We start from the raw sequence: 21,264 nt of genomic DNA, 5'->3' as shown, positions 1-21,264 counted from the left end.
GTCTGACTGGGGATTGGTGGACCCCAGAATCTTTAGACATGTTTTTTTTAACCCTGATTCTGTAGATGTGCCATGAAGAGTGGGCTCGGATGGTGACAAATTATGATACTTACGTAGGACAGGGCCACTCAAACACCTGATTGTCATCTCATTGATTGGAACACATGGCACCTATTACCCCCTTAACTGAGCTGATTAACTTAGGGATTCATATTCTTTTTGTGCCAAAGAAGGTGAATTTGAGCAATAAAGAGTAAATAAGTAAAGTGTATCATTTTTGTGTTGTTTAATGAGGTTCATTTTCACTATTAATAAGACATAGCTGAAGTTTTTAATTCATTTCAGGTCAAATGTGTAGAAACTGTTACTATTTATGCATTATTCATATAATCACTTTGGTTATTTCATTATCACAAAAATATGAATAATTGTCACCTTTTGTGAACATTGTAAAATTGTACACTAAAAAGTGAAAATAAAATTATTTTTAAATTATGTAGAAATATGAATACTAATGGAATCACAACTTTCTCATGCTATTGCAGGTATTACAACACCAAATATGTGTAGGCAAATCCACAGGCTGATTTCCAATGACAAATATTTCAAAGACACCGCAAACATCTGAACTTGGAATAACAGACTGAGAAGTCTGAAATAAATCACTAGAGGGCAGTATTTACTTACAGTACAGTAAGTAAAATCAGGAAGCAAAAAAATATACTTACTGTATTTTGTGCTGACAAAATAATGACCAATGATTAAAGTTACAGGATCCTTGCAATATATCCTCATTAGCTATTCTTAAAGGACCTGCAATATAACTACATTCTGTAATGATTTAAAAAAATATTTTAGAATAGAAAGTATGATGGTATTTGAAAAACTTCTTAATGCATGTGGAACAATTTTGAATTGTAATGTTCTTCTCATCTTTACTGCAAACTGTTAAGAACAATTGTGTCATTTACATTATATCAATCAGTTTAATTTTTTTCTCAATGACATTAGGCTTGAATTAATATTTCCTGAATGAGAGGTGTTATTATACTCATAAAAAATGAAATAAATGCAAGACAATTTTCTCTTGTAAGCTTTCCTAATGAAGACCGGCAAAAATAAAAATGGAGGTATTCTAACAGAAGAGGTTGTTAAATTGTTAATGTTAAATTCAGTATTGACACAGTGAACATGTAGATCATTATATTCACTGCAGTGATACCATAGCGATCTAATTTATCAGAAACATTAACAGTTGCATGAATATTGGAAAAGTTCTATGTTACCATTTATTTTGTTTAAAAAAAAATTTTTTTTTAAACTTTATTATTCATTTTTTTGCCATGTACCTGGAGGATCAGCAACAGTAACATGTACCTTCTAATCACAGATGTGCTACAATAGCTATAGTTGAATCTCAGTGGTTTGCCTTCCTTATTTGTTCTATCTACAGAGCATATTTTTACTGAGCACAGACAAATAAGTGCTGATGTTGCAAACTGATTTTGTGAACGCATTAGGCGATCAGGAAATGTAAGCGTCTGCTTCATGGGAAAGGGGGAGCGTCTCCAGCCAATTGACTGTATCGATTACAGGTTTTGCTTCTGTTTGCTACAAACGCACATACATGTGATTACGAATGATTACCACCGCTTTGCGGGGCTAGCATTTGCTCTACCCCATTATTTTTAACAATGGCAATGAGATTCATTGACTATGCATTGGCTCGGCTCTGCATGGGGTGGGGAACAGCCTTGTTAGTCTTCCTCTAAAGCCAGATTATTATTCTCCAATCACAGCTCAAATACAATCCCCGCAGCCTGCCTGGGGGGACTCCCCACTGCGATGGAACATTCTGTTTGCGAAGATATTGCTGAGGAATATTATATTGCATTACATTCATTTAGCAGATGCTCTTATCCAGAGCGACAATATAGGAAAAACTGAAGCAAATTCACCTGTCTAACAGCAACATAGCAGTGTTTCTTATAGTTATACTGTCAAATAGTATTTATGTATTTTGAGTCTAATTGTTCTTTCCTATGCTTGGTTAGTTTAAAGGCATTTTTGAGGGGGCCCTGCAGTCACCTGTGATCAAACTAGGATCTGTGACCTCTGTCTTCTCCCTCCCCTCCCCCCCACCCCAACAAAAAAAACCCACCTGTGGGACAAACCAATCCACCAATCGATTCCTGGGGACATGCAAAGCAAATTTCATTTGATAGTTTTGAAACACAAAAATATTTTGGGTGTCACTGGTTCATGTGACAAAGGTGTGAATCAGCATCTCAGAAATGCGACTGGCAGGCCCCTTGAGCGGTGATCTTGTCTGTGAAGCTTGCTGTGAGTTAGTATATACAGTATATGGTTAGTTTTGCCATGACAAGCTAGTTCCAAATGTGCATCAATTTAACTGCTTATTAAGTGTGACCTGATTTCTTGCATTCCTGCTGATGATGAATATCAGTTTGAGTAATGCAAAAACTCCCCTGTATCATTTGTTTCACAAATTGCCCTGTGGAGACTGCTCTCATCTCCACAGCTACTGTCCAACTGCCTATTTATGTCAGTGCTGTCACAACCCACTCAAAGGAAAGAAACTGGTGAATTTGGAGAGAGAAATGTATTGAACAGCATGTTCCTGCCGGGTGCTCACACAGGACAGCTACTGGTTATGTGAGTCACAGGATAATTTCACTGGGTTCTACTTCCTGAAAAGCAGTTATATGCAGTAGTTAAGCCTCAAGGTGAATGGTGTTTTTTACGTTGAGTGCGATACACATAAGTCTTTGTTATGCTCACAATTGTGTTTCCAATTCATTCCCAGAAGTGGAGATGGCCATGTGAACAAGAAAGCCAAATATGGGCACACCAGCCCCTGCCTGGGTGGAGTGGTGTCTCATCAGCGAGTGAACGTTGAGCCATTGAGAAGAGGCAGGATAAAAGAGGGTCAAGGTAGCACTCAGCAGCCAAAAAACATGCCATTTGTTCCAAAGGCTTCGCTAAAACCAAATTCGCACTCGCGGTGACTAATTGTGCCAAGTGTACAAATGCGCACAGTGTGAAATGGCCAGATCAGCTTAGAAAGACGTGGAAAGGGTCCCTTGACAGAATGATGAACTGGGCCCTTAGCTCAAGGACTCTCACGAAAGTCCCCTCCTGCTGTGGGGCGGGAGAGCCCATCTGGAGCAGGGACAGTTGTAATGCGATGATTTACCGCAGAGATACAAGTTTAATGCTTTCCTGCCACTTTGCTGCTTATGGCAGAAAAGCTTGCTTCCAGATGCCCTGCGATGAGCAACGCAGTTCCGAAATAAAACTGCGAGCATCACATCTACACCCGGCTCGGGTTTTCAGACTACTTTCAGAAAAAAAATAAGAACGGGAGCTGAGGGACTGTAAATATTGGTTTTTAATGCCGAAAAAAGCATCTTATTTTCCTTTTTTCACTCAATGGAGAGCAAATTTAATGCCAAAACTGCATTTTTTTCCACTTGCTTGTTTTTTTTGCTATTTGTTTACGGGTAATACAGTGTGTTATTGTTTTTTTTATACAATTTCTTTTGATATATTCTAACATGATTGCCAACATAAGGAATTGATGTTGATATGACTGAGGTTAAGTGTAGCAGCAGACAGTTGCAGGTAGGTATTAGATTGGTGGTGGGTGAGGTGAGTTCCCACTCATCACTGTAAAGGGCTTTGAGCGTTCGGAAAAGTGCTATATAAATGCACTGGTTGATTGATTGATTCATTCATTCTTGCATCACCAATGAGCCATCCATGGCTAATTAATGAAATGTGGACAGAAGCTACATGACAACGCCTACCTCAACAAACTCAGGCTTAATCATATTTTTATTCATTTAATAAAGATGCTGAAGGAACAAGAAACAGCATGGGATAGCAAGGATCACTTCACAAAACTGAGATATAAAACAGAGCTCAATGCAAGCAAATGTACAAAAAATTACCTTCAGAATAATATTTTGCATTTCATTATAACCAACACCTAATTATAAATAATTAGCGATTATAAGCTATTATAAGTGCCAGTGCTAACATAATATGTACAATGGCTCATAATAGAAATAATCTTTTTGTGGTTATGTGATCATGTAGAATTACTCAGTTCCAAAAAAAAATGAAAATATAAATTGTGCTAGGTAATTTGTCCTTTGATACAGCTGATCCCAGCTAATTAGGTCCAGAATAACTGGTATTCTTGACAAATATGACCAAAACAAAAAGGCTGCATAAAATATGCATCACAGTTGTGATGCTGTATATTGTATGCTCAAAATGGGAGAAGTGTATATTTTAGTTTTAATACAATTGTTCAGAAAAAAAGATTTGTTTTTAACTAGTAAAAATATTCTTCCCCAAAAGGTGTCAAAATGATTGGTACCCCTATTCTCCGTACTTTGTACAGGACCCTGTTACATGAGATTAGTGATCACATAATTGGAGACTCTCAGACAGAATCTTTTAACACCACTTGAACTGTACATGTGCACTGCCCTCTTCAATTTCCACCACACTTTTTGTGCATTTCAAATGGCACTTGCAAAACAGCAATTTTGTGGTCAGTTGTTATTGATTAATTATTGATTAATCAATTATTGATTGATTGTGAGATATACTTGGATTATTGGCTTGCAGGAAGATCCATCTGGGGCCAAGTTTATTTTTAACAAGAGCTCCAGAACCCATTGATGCAAAGCCACCATCACATTTACTGTTGGTATTAAGTCCTTTTCAACATTCTTGTTCCATAACATAACATAAACACCTGGTTCCACCTGGAATGCATTGAAAACAAAAGAGATACAATTGCAAGTACAGTTTCAGCAAGCATAAATCCAAGGGTAGCTAGCTGTTTCTGTTGTATCCGATGCCAAACCAAGTTCCTAACTTAGTGGTAGTGTCAAAGATACTATATCATTTATCGCAAGTGCACGGGTCCCCAGTTTCCTGGCTAAATTTTCATGCTGGCAATCTAATCACACAGCAACCATTTCAATTTGTTAAATAAATCCCTCTCTCTCCTCTGCTGATGAGTAGTGTGTGTGCTAGTGTAAAATCCTGATCCATGATCCATGATGGGAACTTGTGGTGAATGTGATGGTGTACAGTCGTGTGTTTATAAGACAGTAGCCTGAAGATTTTTTTAGCCTCAGAACTTTTTTCACTTTTTATTTTGCTTTGACATAGATTTCGTCAAGACTGGAGATATTGCCCTTTCCTGGTGTTAATGCGGTATCCTGGAGAACGCTTGTGTATTCTGGTTTTGGTTCCAAACAATCTCTTAATTAAACGAGCTGCGCAGATGAAATGCGCAGAGCAAGTTTAGTCAGGAAACTCGCGCTGCAGCCGACCATTGCAAACCGACATTCAGATCTCTCCTGCGCTGATTTTGAATGCTTCGCCTCCAGCCGTTCACAGAATTGCGCTCGCCCTCCACCACCCCAGCTTCCACCTGTTTTTTGGATCTGCTTCTAGGTACTGGGGGTGGGAAGGGGGGGGGGGTTGATATTCCTCCAATTTAGTAGGGGAGATGTATCGTGCTCCCCGCCCCATTTCATAGGCTACCATTCAGTGCCAAACAAAAATTCTAGTACCGTCCCATCTCTTGAACACTGCGTGCTGAGCAGAGTTAGCGCAGTAAGCGCAGGGCGTCTCTGTGTGTCAGTGCTTTTGTCTTTGGCTGTGACCGATAAAGACAGGGACCAGCCGAGCCCGAGGAGAGGTGGGGCGGGGGTCAGTTGCCGCAGAGAGGTAGCCTCCCAGGAAATCCGTAGCAGATGGACACGATAACATCAATTACACTTCCTCGGGTGACGGAGTGCAGAAGAATATAAACCAGTCCAAACAGGATTACAGGAGATGGGAATCTTAGCTTTGAGTCAGGGAAACAAGCACACTTTTTTCAGGCACTGTTTATGTTTGCCATGTTCAGCCAGAGGGGGTGAAGATTACCATCAAGCTAAACACATCCACACCACTCTGGACAATCAGATACCTGCCTCTGCATTTCTGCCGGTGGATGTCAGCTAGAATATGTAGCCATGAATGTATATATGATTTTTCACCTGAGACATATTAACATTACTGCGGTCAGACCATACATCTCCCAAGGGTTATAAAATGAATAAAAACTTTTCTCTTAATTTTTTTTTCTCAATACGAGTCTGTGAAAGAGGATCTGCCAATGAAAGTCAAGATAAAATTAAAGCATATATTCTTTCATATGTTAATCAGAAGAATACTGGAGAATGGTCCTATGCTTAAAACCCTTTAGATATTGTTTTATCCTGTAGAACCATCCTTATTTGGGCTTTATTTGAATATCATTTGTATGGGATTTGTTCTTAACTTTGAACAGCACTTAGGAAGGAGGTGATGCATTTGCACACATTTTGTGATAAGTTTGATTTTCTGAAATGAAATCCTAAAAAGACTTTGCTAAAATATCTGGAAATTCTTGAGAATGAAATTGCTTAAATTCATTACGCAGATTTAAGGAGTGAATCTGGGCTTTGGTCTGCATAGTCCAGAAATAGGCCTCAAAGAGGCTGGACCTGGTAGGAGCTGGTGGTCTTCTGTCAGGTAACAGTACCCAGCGGTTTCCAGGTTGTTAATAGTACGTACATGTACCCCAGTAGTTTCCTAGTTGCGGGAGCAGAATGTTGGGATGGGACAACAAGAACAATGTACTCTAATACATGACAGGGAACACTGAGTGAGTGACAAGGAAGGAAATGAAGAAAACAATTCTCATGTGTTTCTGATTTCTTGTTTCACGTAGATTTAAATTCAGATTTTTTATACCGCTGTAAGTATTTCATTATTGAAACTGAAGACATGCTGCTGCACAGCCGTAATTATGAGGAATACGTTGTATGTAATAAATAATATAAAAAATGATGTTGGATTCTGCTCATTGATACAATGCATACAATTGTTTGGCCTGTATCACTTAATATAACACGACCCTGATTTCAGTGATAAGTTATTTACTTTGTTCTTACAGAGAATCAAAGGAACCACACTAGAGCTCTTTTGATTCTATGTAGAGCAATACATATAATCTAAGGAGTCGAACCAAGATGGCTCATTCAAGCATAAGACATGTTGTCAAAACAATAACCAAAAAATGTAATGATAAAAACTTAAACAAAAAATGATTTGACAGTTTGCCCTCTGTGAGGTGTTTTAAAAGTTGTGAAACTAATTACACCTTTGCTTCCCCTCAGATTCAAAAGTAAGCGTACTGCTGTAATGAAAATATTCTGTGCCACTCTGGGTGTCAATTAGCACCATCTGTATCCTTGTACTCCTATTAGCTGGAATGCCGTGAGGACCTTGGCTAAATTAGGCGAATCATTTAAATCCATCAGTTTAATAGTGTTAACCTCGGGGTCCGCAGACAATTGATATGCTCAGCTAAATCTACATTTTCAGCCATCTTGTGACAATTTAAAAGATTAAGTGCGGAGAAGAGGACATCCATTGTTGCAGATCTGCGGTATTGAACTGTAATATGTTGTGTTTGGTGAGTAGGCTATATCCTAAGTAGACCCTATTTTTGTTTCATGAATCCCCACAGATGAAGACCGTTCATAAAAGTGTTTCTTACATTCGTTTTAAGACACACTTTATCTACCCCTCCTTACTATGCATTAGATGGGCATTTAACCTGTTATGCAAAACAATGCCTCTGAATGCTGAAATAAGAGCTTGAATCATTCCCAATTGTCAGTGTTTTTTGAAAAAACAATAAGTCATTCGTTTGAAGGTTTGCGTCAGGAGTATTTATTTATTATTTTGGGAAGACTCTTCCTTCCCCCTTTTCTTCTCAGTTTGGAATGCCCATTGCTCATGCTGAAAGATTCATTGCGACCTTCTCTTGCGTCTTGCTGCGGCTCATTTGTGGTTGATGGCTAACTAGCTAGTATGACCTAATTTGAGAACTGCATTGAATTGTGGTGTGTGTGCACCATGCTAGCTAGATAAATCAATAAAAAAAAATACCCACTTGTGATTGCAGAAGCGGAAATGTATGATAAAGAACACTTGTTTTATATTGAACATCTTGTTATATCAACACTGAGCTAGCTAAGAAGTGTGGTGTGAATATGTGCAATATTAGGCCTACATTCTGAGACCATTTTGACCTAAAATCAAATTGTGTTTTAAATTTAAGTTACGTGAGTGACAGTGAACCAAGTCTGACCCTCATGTATTGCCAGGTAAATGACACCTTTGACAGAAATATTCTAATTTAAATTTTTGGTGCGTTATCATGGTTTGAACAACATTGTTCAGTCCTAGGTATACCATAATCTGAACGTGCAAAAATGGCAAGTTACTCACACATACAAAGCCCTGTCAATAAGCCATTCACATTTGCAAAATCTAGGCCGGCCAATAAAAGTATTGACATCAAAATTAGGCCAAGTTACAAGGAGCAATATTGGATATCTTAGCTCAGACAAATTTAACAGGCCATTCCAAAGCAATGCTGCTACCCAATTTCTCCTAACTTGGCCCTGTGTTTTTTCCATTTTACAATCTGAAGAGAATGTGGTCTTTTCATTTTTTCATTTCTTTTTCAGGCAGGAAAAAGAAAAAAAAGCGCAAAATCTAAGTTAAAGTCTAAATTCGGGGTTTTATTGTGTGGATGTGTGAATTCTGTCTGTTGACATGAGGTCAGAAGGTACAGAAATTAATGTTTTTAAGGGCTGAAAGTCTGTGGCTGTTGCAGATTTTTCTGTGGGGAACCCTGTAAAGTGCCAAAATGTCTGTGCTTTATAGGTATGGGGCACGCCCCCACACCAAGTCATAACTTGGCAAGATGGCATACCTGCCATCCAAATCAAATAATCACACACTAAGTCATTGATTATCCTTTGCATATCCTTTGCCACTTTGGGCTTTCAAAAAACAAATCTCTGTTTGCTTATGAATTGATAGCCTACTATTTTTGGTCATAAAAATGCACTCTGTTGATGTCACACCGCACAGTTTTCTTGGTCCTGACATTTTGCTAGCTAACTTATGTCAGTTAGGGTACACAGTACACAGTGGCTCAGTGGCACACTCTTCACATTTCTTTCTCAGTGACAAGCTGCTAGTACTATGGCAAAAAATGCAGAAGGGAAACAATGGTAATACATATGGTATTATGTATTGCTGAGTCTGGATTTAAACACTTTTATTTCATTAATAACACTTTCATTTTCATTCTGGGGCCAGTCTGTGTCCCCTAAAGTGCGGGGTCCCTGGGCAGCAGCCCGTTTAGCTCACTGGGATATGTCAGCCCTGGGGACTGTGCTCCAGTAAGCTTCCCATGTATAATACAATATGTACCGGAAATCGCAAGCCAATATGATTTACTGTATGAAACAAGGGAGTGGTTTTCTATTCAGGCCAGATAAGGAATGAGGCCTGGTCACCAGTGTGCACTTTTACTCTTGGTGATAGATGCCACAGTAATCTACAGTACAGTGACCTCAGGGAGTCAGGGCTCTGGTTTAATGTCTAACCTCAGAGTTAGCACCTCCTATATCATTGTGCCCCCATTACCGTACTGGGACACTGATACTATATTTAGGCAAGATACTGTCACCTGCTGCCATTTCCTGCAGTGGCCTGTTTGCAGGTCTCCTATTCAAGTCTTAAAAAGGTCCTGCTGCTCTTAATCCCTCTTTGCTTTAAGGCGGGAGAAGGCCACAGGGTGATATAGCTGCTGGCAGATCTTCAAGAAGTGATACAGCAAACCCATGGCACCTGGTATTGATTCTGAGGTAGCAGGTGGCTCTTGTTTTTCATAGCATATTTTTCTGTGTACCTGATCTTTCGTGAGAAGTCAACGAAAGATGAATAATAAGAAGACTCATTTCTAAAAGGTAGAAGAAATCAGGAAATTTAATATACTGAAAATATACAGAAATAAAACGCTTTATGAAAATATTGCAACTACTTCGGCAAATATTGCCACTTTCAGATACTTTTCAAAGTCCACATACAGGTAGCCGCTCTAAAAGTGTAAACACTAAAATGAAGTCACCAGTGTCTGGAATTCTGCAGGAGGGCTGCGGCACCTGTGTTCCTCAAGAAAGTCAATAAACTTGTGGCTTGTAGGAACGCTCTCTCTCAGACATCATTTCAGAACCTCCTATAAATACTTCACTGGGTTCAGATCTCGTGGTTGTGAAGGCCTCAGGATATGCATAACATTGTTGTCATGCTTCTTAAACCACTGGGGGACTGGACATGCTCTGTGAATTGGGGTATTGCCAACCTGGAAACCACTGCTCCCAGCAGGAAAGAAATTCTGGAATCACTCTAATTCAGTCATTGACCTTCCGTTCTAAGGGAATGAGTACACCCAATACAGGCCAGGACAGTGTACCCCAAAGTGTTACCGACCTACCAGAAACCTTCACTGTTGGAAACAAGGTCTCAGGCCTGTAGTCTTCTTTAGGTGTGTGCCACACATGCTATTGTCAGTTTGTTGAGTGGTGAAGGATGATTTCTGACCATATTGCCCATTTCCCCACTGCTCAGTATTCCATAGCTTGTTCTCTTTGCACCACTGAGCTCACAAACATGCATCGTCAGGTTTGAGTGGTTTTGCGCACTGTGACCCGACTATGGTATCCTTCCCTGCAGAGCTGTCAACAGATTATTATAGATTGAAATTTGCAGTCAACTGATTTAACTGCTCTCTTGGTTAGCCTTACACTTTGCACAGACATCACATTCCAGGTGTACTATGTAGTTCTGACTGCAGCTTCCCTTTACTCACGATGTCTTTCCCGCAGAATTCCATACTAGCATCACCTTAGGCACACCGAATAAAGCGGCTCAAGAAAGAGCTCTCTTTCAAAATCACTGAGGCCTCATTTTTGTATCCAACCCTTGGTGTGATTGGATGATAATTGCTTAATTAACTCAGGAGCTGCAGTTCAGAAGCAGCTGCTTTCAATATCCTTGTGCCCTCAATTTACCCAGGTGTTTTCAAATTTTGACCACTACTCCACTACAATACGCTGCAGTGTTATATTTCTGTAGCCTTGTTTGTTCTTTCCACTTCCTGCTATGTACAGTACAGATCAGAAATGCATACACATACTGTTTATCTTCGTGCTTATCTTAAGAAATGTGGAAGGAAATGATAAAGTATTTTTGGAATGTTCAGAAGGATTGCTATTGTGGCAGTCAATTCAGTGGAGAGTCTCTTGACTAGTCACTGCCACACCTACTGGTGGAATGAGAACATGCACCTGAGTTGTGTTAACCAATCAGCCCAGGTTCTTTTCTTAAAGGTGTGGTCCTCTCCATGGACATGTGACTGAGACTGGGCGCATGCACACACGACAGGGCCTTTTTATAAGAGACAAAGTGAAACCACTGTGGTTGAGGAGCTGCTGAGCTGGTCAGTTAAAAGCTGGCCAGATGAACTCTGCTTTGTTTTAGTTTATTTTTGTTTGAGAGGAGGAAGGGTGAACATTTTTGTTTATTTATTGTTTGTGGGTTTAGACTGCATTCTCTTTTTCTCTATGTGGCAAACATTGTGGTGAAAACCACAACTGCTGCATGTCCCTCCCTGGGGTGTCACAAGGCATGTGATGACTGCATTTTGTTTTTAGCAATAATTATTAAACTGTGGAAGTGTCCAATCAAATTTGAGAAGGAACCTAGGCCTGGAACGGTGAAAACATTGTGATTCCAGTTTAGGACACTGTGTCCTAAAAACATATTCTGATTTACGCTGGTTGCTTTTAGCTTACAAGATAAATTGTGTAAATTACATATATTTCCTTATCTGCCTTTTCCATGCATGTTGTTTTTTTGCTAGAAATCGAAAAGGAAGTTCAGATGTATTTCTGAAGTCTTTCCTTTGTGCAAAGACAGAAACAGAAGTTCCACTGTGGGACTTGTGCTCTTATCTCAATAGGATGCCTGAACCTATTTGCAGATTATTGTGGCCTTGTCTTGACCTGTCTGAAGTGGAATCTCTATTTGCATTCTGTTTTGTTGGGTCCAGACATAAAATACACCTGGTATAGTCTGTTTTTGTAAGTAGTCACAGCAAGCAAGCAGATGAGGCAAATCGAGATTAAATGACTTGGCTAACTATATACAGTGTTACATATGGAATTAATATTGCTCCACAAGTGGAAACTAGCTTGTTAATAACTTTGCTAAATTTAGCTGATCCACCACCTCCACATTTTTATATTCTCTTGTTTGTGCACAACTCTGTTTCTGGACATGTTTGTACTGGTGTTAAGCATAGGACATCCGGAATGATAGACAATTTCTGTATTGCTTAATGGTGCTAATGCATTAAAGATCAGTGGTTTTGCATCTTCTGAAGAACATTGTAAACTTTGGATAAGGGCAGTAATATCTCTGGTCTAATGTTTTTTTTTAATTAAAAATTATTTTATTCTGCAAACATTAATAAAGTAAGTTTATAAAAACAAATAGGTTAAACAAATAGGCATTTCTTCATATATTTTTTTAAATATATATTTAATATATTTTTTAAACAATCAGTTCTTGCAAAAATATCATGAATGGTTACAGTTTGTAAGAGCCAAGAGAAAACAAATCAGGATCAGTCAAGCCTGACATTAAATTATACTACTCTAACAAATATTGTTTATACATGAGTCCCTGGGATGAGCCTGAGGAACGTATGATTTTATTATCACAGAAAATATTATCGAGCGTATTCTAGTTTCAAAGCATTGACTTTCTCCAAAAGCTCAAACTGTTGTGCGGTGAGGTGACGTGAACATGCGTGCGCTGAGGAAAACCTGTTTGCTGGCACAGGAAGTACAGCCTAAATCGCTGTGCAGAATGACATGGCTGGCCCACGAGACTGAGCCCCCTCACCCAATGCCCTTTCAGCAGACAAAACAAGATGCAGCAAAGCAAACAAAAAACAACTGCTACGGAAGCATCCCTCACGCATGCAATCAAACAAGTCACACCGCTGCTGAGCGGCACTCAAAAACAATGCTGTCGTCATTTCACCTACGTGAGTAATAGTCATGATCACAGCTTGACAAATTACTACAATCACCAGGTCTGTTTTACATGTTTCTCACTGCCCACCCATAACTAAAATAAAAATTGATGAAATATATATTTGTAAATGTATAAATGCATAGATATAACATATATTAGGAATTTTACCTCCTGAGACGCAGCAAAAAAAAAGAAAAAAGCTTTAAGTATTTTTTGTCATAATGCAAATGTGTTGGCTGATGAAAACATTTTACATCGCATTGAAAATATTTTCAAAAATATAATTTATTTTATTAGTGTGATTGCAGAACGAATCACACTATTGTTATTTATTGTGATTGTAGAGCAAATAACACTATTGTTATCCAATAGGTTTATTACACCGCCTGGCCAAAAGAAAGTCGCCGTTTGGATTTTTTTGGACAGTGCCCACTGTACAAGCCTCTGGAGGCAGTGTTATGATCTGGGGTTGCTTCAATGGGTCAGGTCTAGGCTCAGCAACGTTATGCGGAAATAAAATGAAGTCAGCTGAGTACCTGAATGTACTGAATGACCAGGTTATCCCATCAATGGATTTTTTCTTCCCTGACAGCACGGACATATTCCAGGACGACAATGCCAAGATTCATCAGGCTCAAATTGCGAAAGAACGGTTTTGGGAGCATGAGGAATCATTTTCACACATGAATTGGTCACCAGAGTCCTGACCTTAACCCCATTGAAGGTCTTTGGGATGTGCTGGAGAAGACTTTACAGAGTGGTTTGACTCTCCTGTCATCAATACAAGATCTCAACCAAAAATTAATGCAATTCTGGACGGAAATAAATGTTGTGACGTTGCATAAGGTTGTCGAAACAATGCCACGACGACTGTGCGCCGTAATCAAAGCTAAAGGCGGTACAACGAAGTATTAGAGTGTGCGACTTTTTTTTGGCCAGGCAGTGTATAATATAATTTTTTTGGGATGGTAGCATTAGCCCAAATTCCCGAATGGTTTTTGCAGCCTATGTAAATTCATTAAAAACAAAGTGCCTGAAGACACTGAAAACTGATCTTTGTCCACACTGTTTATTCCTCATTAGTGAAAGCAAATCCTCTTGCACAGGTGCTAAGTTATTGTGTTCAGTGTGTGGGCTCAATTTTTTAAATTTATTTTCTTCTAAAGTTTTTTTAACTGACATTAAATTTGAGGAGTGATTGGGTTTCTGCCTTTGTTTGAGTGATGTTATTATGATTTTATTTTTTATTGATGGTATTTGGAGTGTCTGGACAATGTCATTTGGAATTTAATGTTAGCATTAGTAGCGCCTGCTAATCTGATTTATACTTGTATGCTCTGCAGAGGAATTTCAAATCTAGATCATTTCCATCCAGGGAGAGCATTCATTCATTCTGTCAAGCCAGAACCCAAAGCTTTACTATTTTACTGTGCCAAATTTAAATACATTTATATCATTAGATTAGATGATATATTGGGTCTTTTATTTTGCAACATCCCAAGTTCATGAGGGTCTAGAAGAATTAGTGACCATTGTCAGCATCCTAAAAATGCCCTGTATTTTTCTTTGGGTCCGAATTCTCTCGTAAATCATTACGTTATTATTCCAGACAACTACAACTCAAATGACCTCACTTGTATTAACTAAAGGTGACTTAAGTACTGTGCTGGCTGAGCTGTCACAATAACTCACAGTAATTCCACATTAAGATGCGAAAGAAATCATCTTTGCTCTCTATACACAGCACAATGGGTGGAAGGCAAGGACTCATTTTGAAAACACTGAATTAAGTCATTACTGTCAATGTTGTCAAATATATTCAGTATATGTAATCATATATGTGATTATTCATATACAGCATTGTTGCTTACATTGTCATATTACATGATATGATTAGTTTGTGGACATGAATACAGTTATGAATTATGGATTACTCTATTAGAATATTACAAATAGTCTAATATGGTAATGGGAGTGTCTCTCATATACTCTCTGTGTTATTCAGGTGAAGCTAGATTTGGTGATATGACATTGTGGCCCACATAATTCTGCGATGACAAATCTCATTGAGGCCGTGATGTGACCTTCAAGTTTTCCAGATCAAGCTCTGGAATAATGCTATGGCTTGTCCCAAATTATGGCAGTTAATCTGAACATAAAGATAAGCATATGATTCTATGAATTAATGCATTGTTTCACACAAGTAAATTATACGGATTTGAGATATTGATTAAATGTTTTTTGGCATCGGTTGAGATATGATTGAGCATAACTTCATTAGCCAGGGGGTGATCTGTCTAATATCCAGCCCTGCCTGAATGCTGTTGTGTCAGATTGAGGGCCCAAGATGGTGCCGGCGTTACACTGTGCAGTCAGATTCCCAGCATTTCCCTTTAGGGGAGCTTTGTAGGACTGTAGCATCCTGCTCATGCTATCGCACTTGGAGTCTGCAGTAGATTGGTCCATCATTAATACAAGTGAAGGTGTTAGCCTGTAGATCTGTGTCCCCCTCCCTCACTCATCAAGGTGGGCAACACAAAAATCCTATGAACACCCCACAGAGGAAGGAAAATTGAACTGTATTAGCCAACGACAACCTCCAACAAACCATGTAAATTATGTAGTTATGTAATAGTTCATCCATTTTATTTTACTTTTACAGCACCTGCAAGTTGGAAGCACTGAAAAAAAATAAAAATAAATAAATAAATAAAATAAATAAAAAACTGTTTTTTAAAGCTTTATGGTTTAATTAACTTCTCCTGCCTTGGAAATTCTAATTTGGCCACGCACTGCGCAAAATGGGTAGGTAATCCCTGAAAATATTGCTGATAAATGCTTGTTGCATGATCCAAACACTTATATTATTTGAATAAAAACTGTTACGGAGAAATTAAAATTTACTTCATTTACTCTTGTATTACTGGGCTGAAATTCTGAGAGTATATATATGAAAATATTTACATATTTGGAGAGTAATCTTTGCTGTGGTTTGGATTCAGCTCATACACAAAATGATCAGTTCTTTTTGATAAAGAAATTTGATCTCATTGAGATTTCTTTGTGTTAAAAAAATTAAGCGAGCGTTACTTTTTGGAAAACTTGCTGGAAGTAAATAAGCTAATGTTGAATATTCTTTCATTTGTGGTTTAGAAACATATTTTGCTGTTTACACTTCCATACAAACTGGTACTTTCTGCTACCTCTCATCTGTCAGACAATTTAGGACCTGCAGCAAACTCAACACAGGAGCACTGTAATGCATACAGCATATTTGGCACGGAATGGTGGAAAAGGAATGGGGCTTAAAAAGAAAATAAAATGCCAAAAATAATGTGGCCTATAATTATACCTGCTAATTACACCTGTTTGTCATCAACTGACTGGCTCCGTCTGTGTTGGAAAATGTGTTGGACCCTATGTTTGTGTTGAACGCTATGTCACACCTCCTTGTCTGCTCCCTCCAACAAAAACTACTGCGGGGAATATTTACTCCACTTAAGCATACCATTGACGCCTCACTCCCTGCATCGAAAAGAAACACCTCAAAACCAGGTCTGCTTTGGAATAAGAGCCCTGCTGTGAGCCTCCCTTTAATACGCTTCCACTCAGCTTCGGCTGCCCGTGTGTCACTTTCAGGAAAAAGGAAGATTTCTCCAAGATAGCCGGGAAAAACAGAGCACTCTGTTACTGTAGCTACTTCATCAGAATTAGGTTTCAGATATGCATGCAGGCCTTGTGAGTCGTACACTAAAACAGTATCAGACCTGAGATTCAGGGAAAGCACTTATATAGTCTAGAAGGGTTAAGTTTGCCAATCAGAATTATGAAAAAGTAAATGGCTCACAAGTGGGAGTCCAAGGAACTGTTAATGGTGAAGTTAAAAGCCTTCATTGAAACATGGCAAGAAAAATTAAAACATGCTGGACCTTTATTGACACATTGGACCTTTTTTTGACACATTGGTATTTTGTCCTCTTTCCAAAGAGCACCTTTTTAGCTATTATCTTTGTTCATGCAACGCTCTTTCTCTAAACTTTTTGCACTTTAAATAGTCTATTTTGATCTTGTCAAATGTCAATTCAAAATCATTTTATTTTATCTTATTTAGTTCATGGGCAGCACACTCTGTTCAATCTAAAATCTTTTCATGTTTTGATGAAGTGTGCTCTTTTTAGCATACTGTATCTGAGATGTTTTATCCTACTTGTCTACAGCAGGCATAAAAATCAGTTAATCAGTTTTACTGACTGTGAAGGAAAGAAAACAAAACTGCAAAATAATGCAAAGGTGACATTGGGCCAGGGGCCATGAAGAGGGTGATAATGGTGGTGATTGTTTGTGGCAAATGAGAAGGACGTGGGTGTTTACGCTTATTGAAAATCAGATGTAGAAACGAGAGGAAACTCTGTGACTGTTTTAAAAACCTTTAATTTATCTGGTTGATAATTATCACATTAACGTTGGGCAGACCCTGGCATTATCTCCCTCTTAATGTCCTCCATTCTTTCTCCTGCTGCTTCATACTGAGGTAACATTTACAAGAAACTAAGGGAAAGATCTAATTGGGGCGGCCACTAAGACTTATCTGCCACAATTGGATTATGAGCAGAAAACAAACCCTTGATATGAAAAAAGCAAACCAAAAAATGCCTTTTTTCTCCCAATCACATTAGAGCTGCACAGAGCCTGCCAATTAGCTTGCTGTCTGTGGATTGCCAGTTTGACTTTTATTAGTTAAACAAATTTGATGAAAGTTTGTGCTTTTGACCTTTTTTTGCTGTATTGGATGACAATGGGATGCATGTGGGGGCAAATGAGAGATAAGCTTTGCATAAAGTAGCAGGCCTATGAGAGTCATATCTGCAGCAAATATCAAAACATGCTTTTTGAAGAGGTCATAACCAATTAGCATCTATGGCTACTGAATGTGAAATCATACTGTTCAGTGTTTTTAATAGGGGTATATAGACATGATTTGTGTTTCTCCTAACTCTTGAAAAATTGGGAGTTTAGAATGATTAAATTCTAGCTGATGTTTTTGTCTAGCATTAGGTCTTAACACGCTCAGTCTCTTTGTAGTTAATTTTTTCCTATATGAGCAACCAAAACAACTTTTTAAACATATAAAAACTAACATTGCTGCGTCCAAAAGCCATGATATGGGACTTGAGAATATACCATTCTAAGCTCTCTCTGTCCTTGGTCCTGATTATTTCATGTTGGTTTTTGGCAAACCCATGGTTAGTTAAGATAACTGGGAAAATGCATTTATGTGCTTATTAAGTAAGGAATAAACCATGACGCACTGGACATGCAGCACATGCATGACTGTCAATCTATGAATGTTTTAGGGTAAATGTACAGTTTTCCAGTCAGGAGTGTAATTGTATGTCTGTTTTTATTGGCAAAACCCCAGTTCACTGCACCCCAAAAAATGCAATATATCTAGGTTATCAAGGGGTGAGGCGTTCTGGGGCAGTCCATAAGGTGTTTCTGTATTGTGATCTCTAACCCTGTATGAACCTCTTTGCTTTCCCCATTTCTGAATAAAATCAGGAAAAAATAAAAAAAAGGCTTATCTTAAGTTATTCAAAATAATTGTTATCCTGGGTTATCCTAAATAATGTATTCCTTAAGACAAACACGCCTTTTATCTGTTATCTGTTTCGCGGAATATTTTTCTCTATCCATGCAGAAAGACAGAGATTGAACAATGACTCATATGTTCTGTTTCTTCTTTGGCTTCTTTTTACAGCACATCAACAGGAAACAACAAATCACATCTGCCTCCTATGCCAGGCTGGCCTGATATGGCTGTTTGTGGCAGTTTGCTGGATGTTCAAGGTCGATTCTGGGATGCATTTTCTACGCGTCCTTAGTCCACTATGTTGATTCTGCGCCACCTCCCTCTATGCTTGGTAGGGCTTTGAGTTTCCCTTCATCAAGGGCTTGTTTCACAGCTGATATGAACCTCGATTACTGTGGGTGGGAGCAAACCTGAACTGCCATAGTAAGAGATAAAAAGGTAAATTAGCACCACAGCCTATGACTCCCATGTCCGATTCCAAGGGAATTCAGCGTGTCACTGCCCTGGGGTTTGGGGACAAAAATGCAACGGTGGTGACAAAAAAAAGGAAAGCTTGCATGAAGTGCGGGATGCCTCGATTTCCATATCTTAGCACGACGAAATAGGCACGACTGCAGCAAAGGTGAATCGTAAGTAATGGGCTGGCAAGCAGAGATGATTGCAACATGCAGAGCAGTAAGACAGCACCTGGAGGCTCGTCGGGGGCTGTCCTCAGGGGCTCTGATTGGATGAGGGCCGTTTGGGCGTGGCAGCGGGGCAGCCATCGGTTCGCAGATGAGGATGCGATACGCGCCCGGTCTCGCATGGGTGCAAAATGGGACCTGCAGCTTGGCTCGTCCCTGCAACTTTTCAGCAGACCTGGCCGTATCTACGCCCTTTTCAAGAGTGCAATTTCTGCAACACCTCAATTACTCAAATAACCACCTCATCAAGATTCATGTATTTTGCACTTGCCCGTGTGATGGAATTAAAACAAATTATCAAGGAAAGCCTCTTACGCAAGCCCTGAAGTAGCATTGGAGAGCATGACTGAAACATCTGTTTTCGTTTAAAAAAAAAAAAAAAAAAACTGGCACACTTTTGTACAATGTATAATAAACATTTTTTCCCCCAGCATGTGTTTTTAAACTGAAACAAATACATGCAAGGAAAATAAATGTACATGTATTTGTGTGTTCCTTTGCAGTAATTCCATGTTATTTCCAGGCTGTAAGGATGGATGTTCACCCTGGGGGGCGGGGCGGGGGGGAGCCATATAAATGAGTGTAATGTTATCTGTACAGCCCCTCCCATTAGTCTTATCAATTAGCAGCCCTTCTTACAATTCTTTTTCACAGACAAGCTAAGGAGAATGAAACACACAGGAACAGAACAAGTCTTTTTCATTCTTGACCTTCAACTCTTTAAAAAGAATTTTGCCATATGATGTTTCATAACAAAAACACTAAGTTCTATGTTGTTGTAAAATGGATTATCAGTTTGCAAATGCACATGTAGAGACATAAATAGTGGATTGTTTTGCATTATACAATAAAATATGTATGTGATGTTGGCATGTTTATATGAAGTATGTGTAAGAATGTAAATTTTTAGTGTTTTTGTGCTCCCATGTAACTTAAATACTGTATTACATTATTAAAAAACATTTTTTCACATAATATGGATACTACAATCCACAGAGAATTGAACAGGTATATAGTTTTACTATATTGGAAAAAATCAGTGTTTGCCATACCCAACTATTTGTGCATCAACAGAAAAGTAATTTGAACAAGCGAAGATTGTGACTGTGTAGCAGCAACTACTGCAGCTCTCTTGACTCCTGTGGACAGAGGATAATCTCTGGCAATGGCCGTTTTGGTCGGGAAGCAAAGACACAAATTAAGCACTGTGCTAATGTGAAATACGGAGTGGGAAGCAAGAGACCCTCCCCCTCGATCAGGTGACCGTACAAAACGACATCACACAAGAAGGCAGCGTGATAAGGTGGCGTGAGGTGTGACAAGAGAGAGAGATTACAACTAAGTAAGAAACGTGAGCGCAGGAAGGCACAAACAGGCAGGGGGAATGTGACCCCCCTCAAGCCGCAAAAATGGAAAAAAAAAACAATTGTACATGATGACATGACGAAGGGCTGTAGGAAGATAGGAGAAGGTAGAGTTGATATGTAAAATAAAGACAAATTTGAATGACAGTATAGAAATAATATTCTTATCCTATGCTTTTGCAACCAGGGAATTGTCGTGTGTGTGCATGCGTGAATGCATGCATGCCTGTGTGGGTGCATGCGTGTGCGTGTGCAGGGAGGGGGGCAAAATCCACTTGTATGGCATGCAGCCTCCTGCAGCTGAAAACTGCACGCAACTATGACACAAAGCTCAGTGAGAACTCTGTAATGCTGTGCCTCACTTAATGGTCATTGTTTTTCAAATTGAGTGCATGCTGGAATATTCTATCTGTCTCTAAAGTAACTGCTTCCCCTTACAAATGATCATACTGTTGTTTCTTTGCTTGGGAGACACCTTTATATGGTGTCATTGATTGCATTTAGTATATCCACTTGAAATAGTTGCAGAATCAAAGTCAATAGGTCAATTTGAGATATAACACTTAGCAACACTGTCTGT

The sequence above is a fragment of the Anguilla rostrata genome, chromosome 5 (assembly GCF_018555375.3).
Source record: "Anguilla rostrata isolate EN2019 chromosome 5, ASM1855537v3, whole genome shotgun sequence".
Taxonomy (NCBI): Eukaryota; Metazoa; Chordata; class Actinopteri; order Anguilliformes; family Anguillidae; genus Anguilla; species Anguilla rostrata.
Note: the sequence above shows the minus strand (reverse complement) of the source record.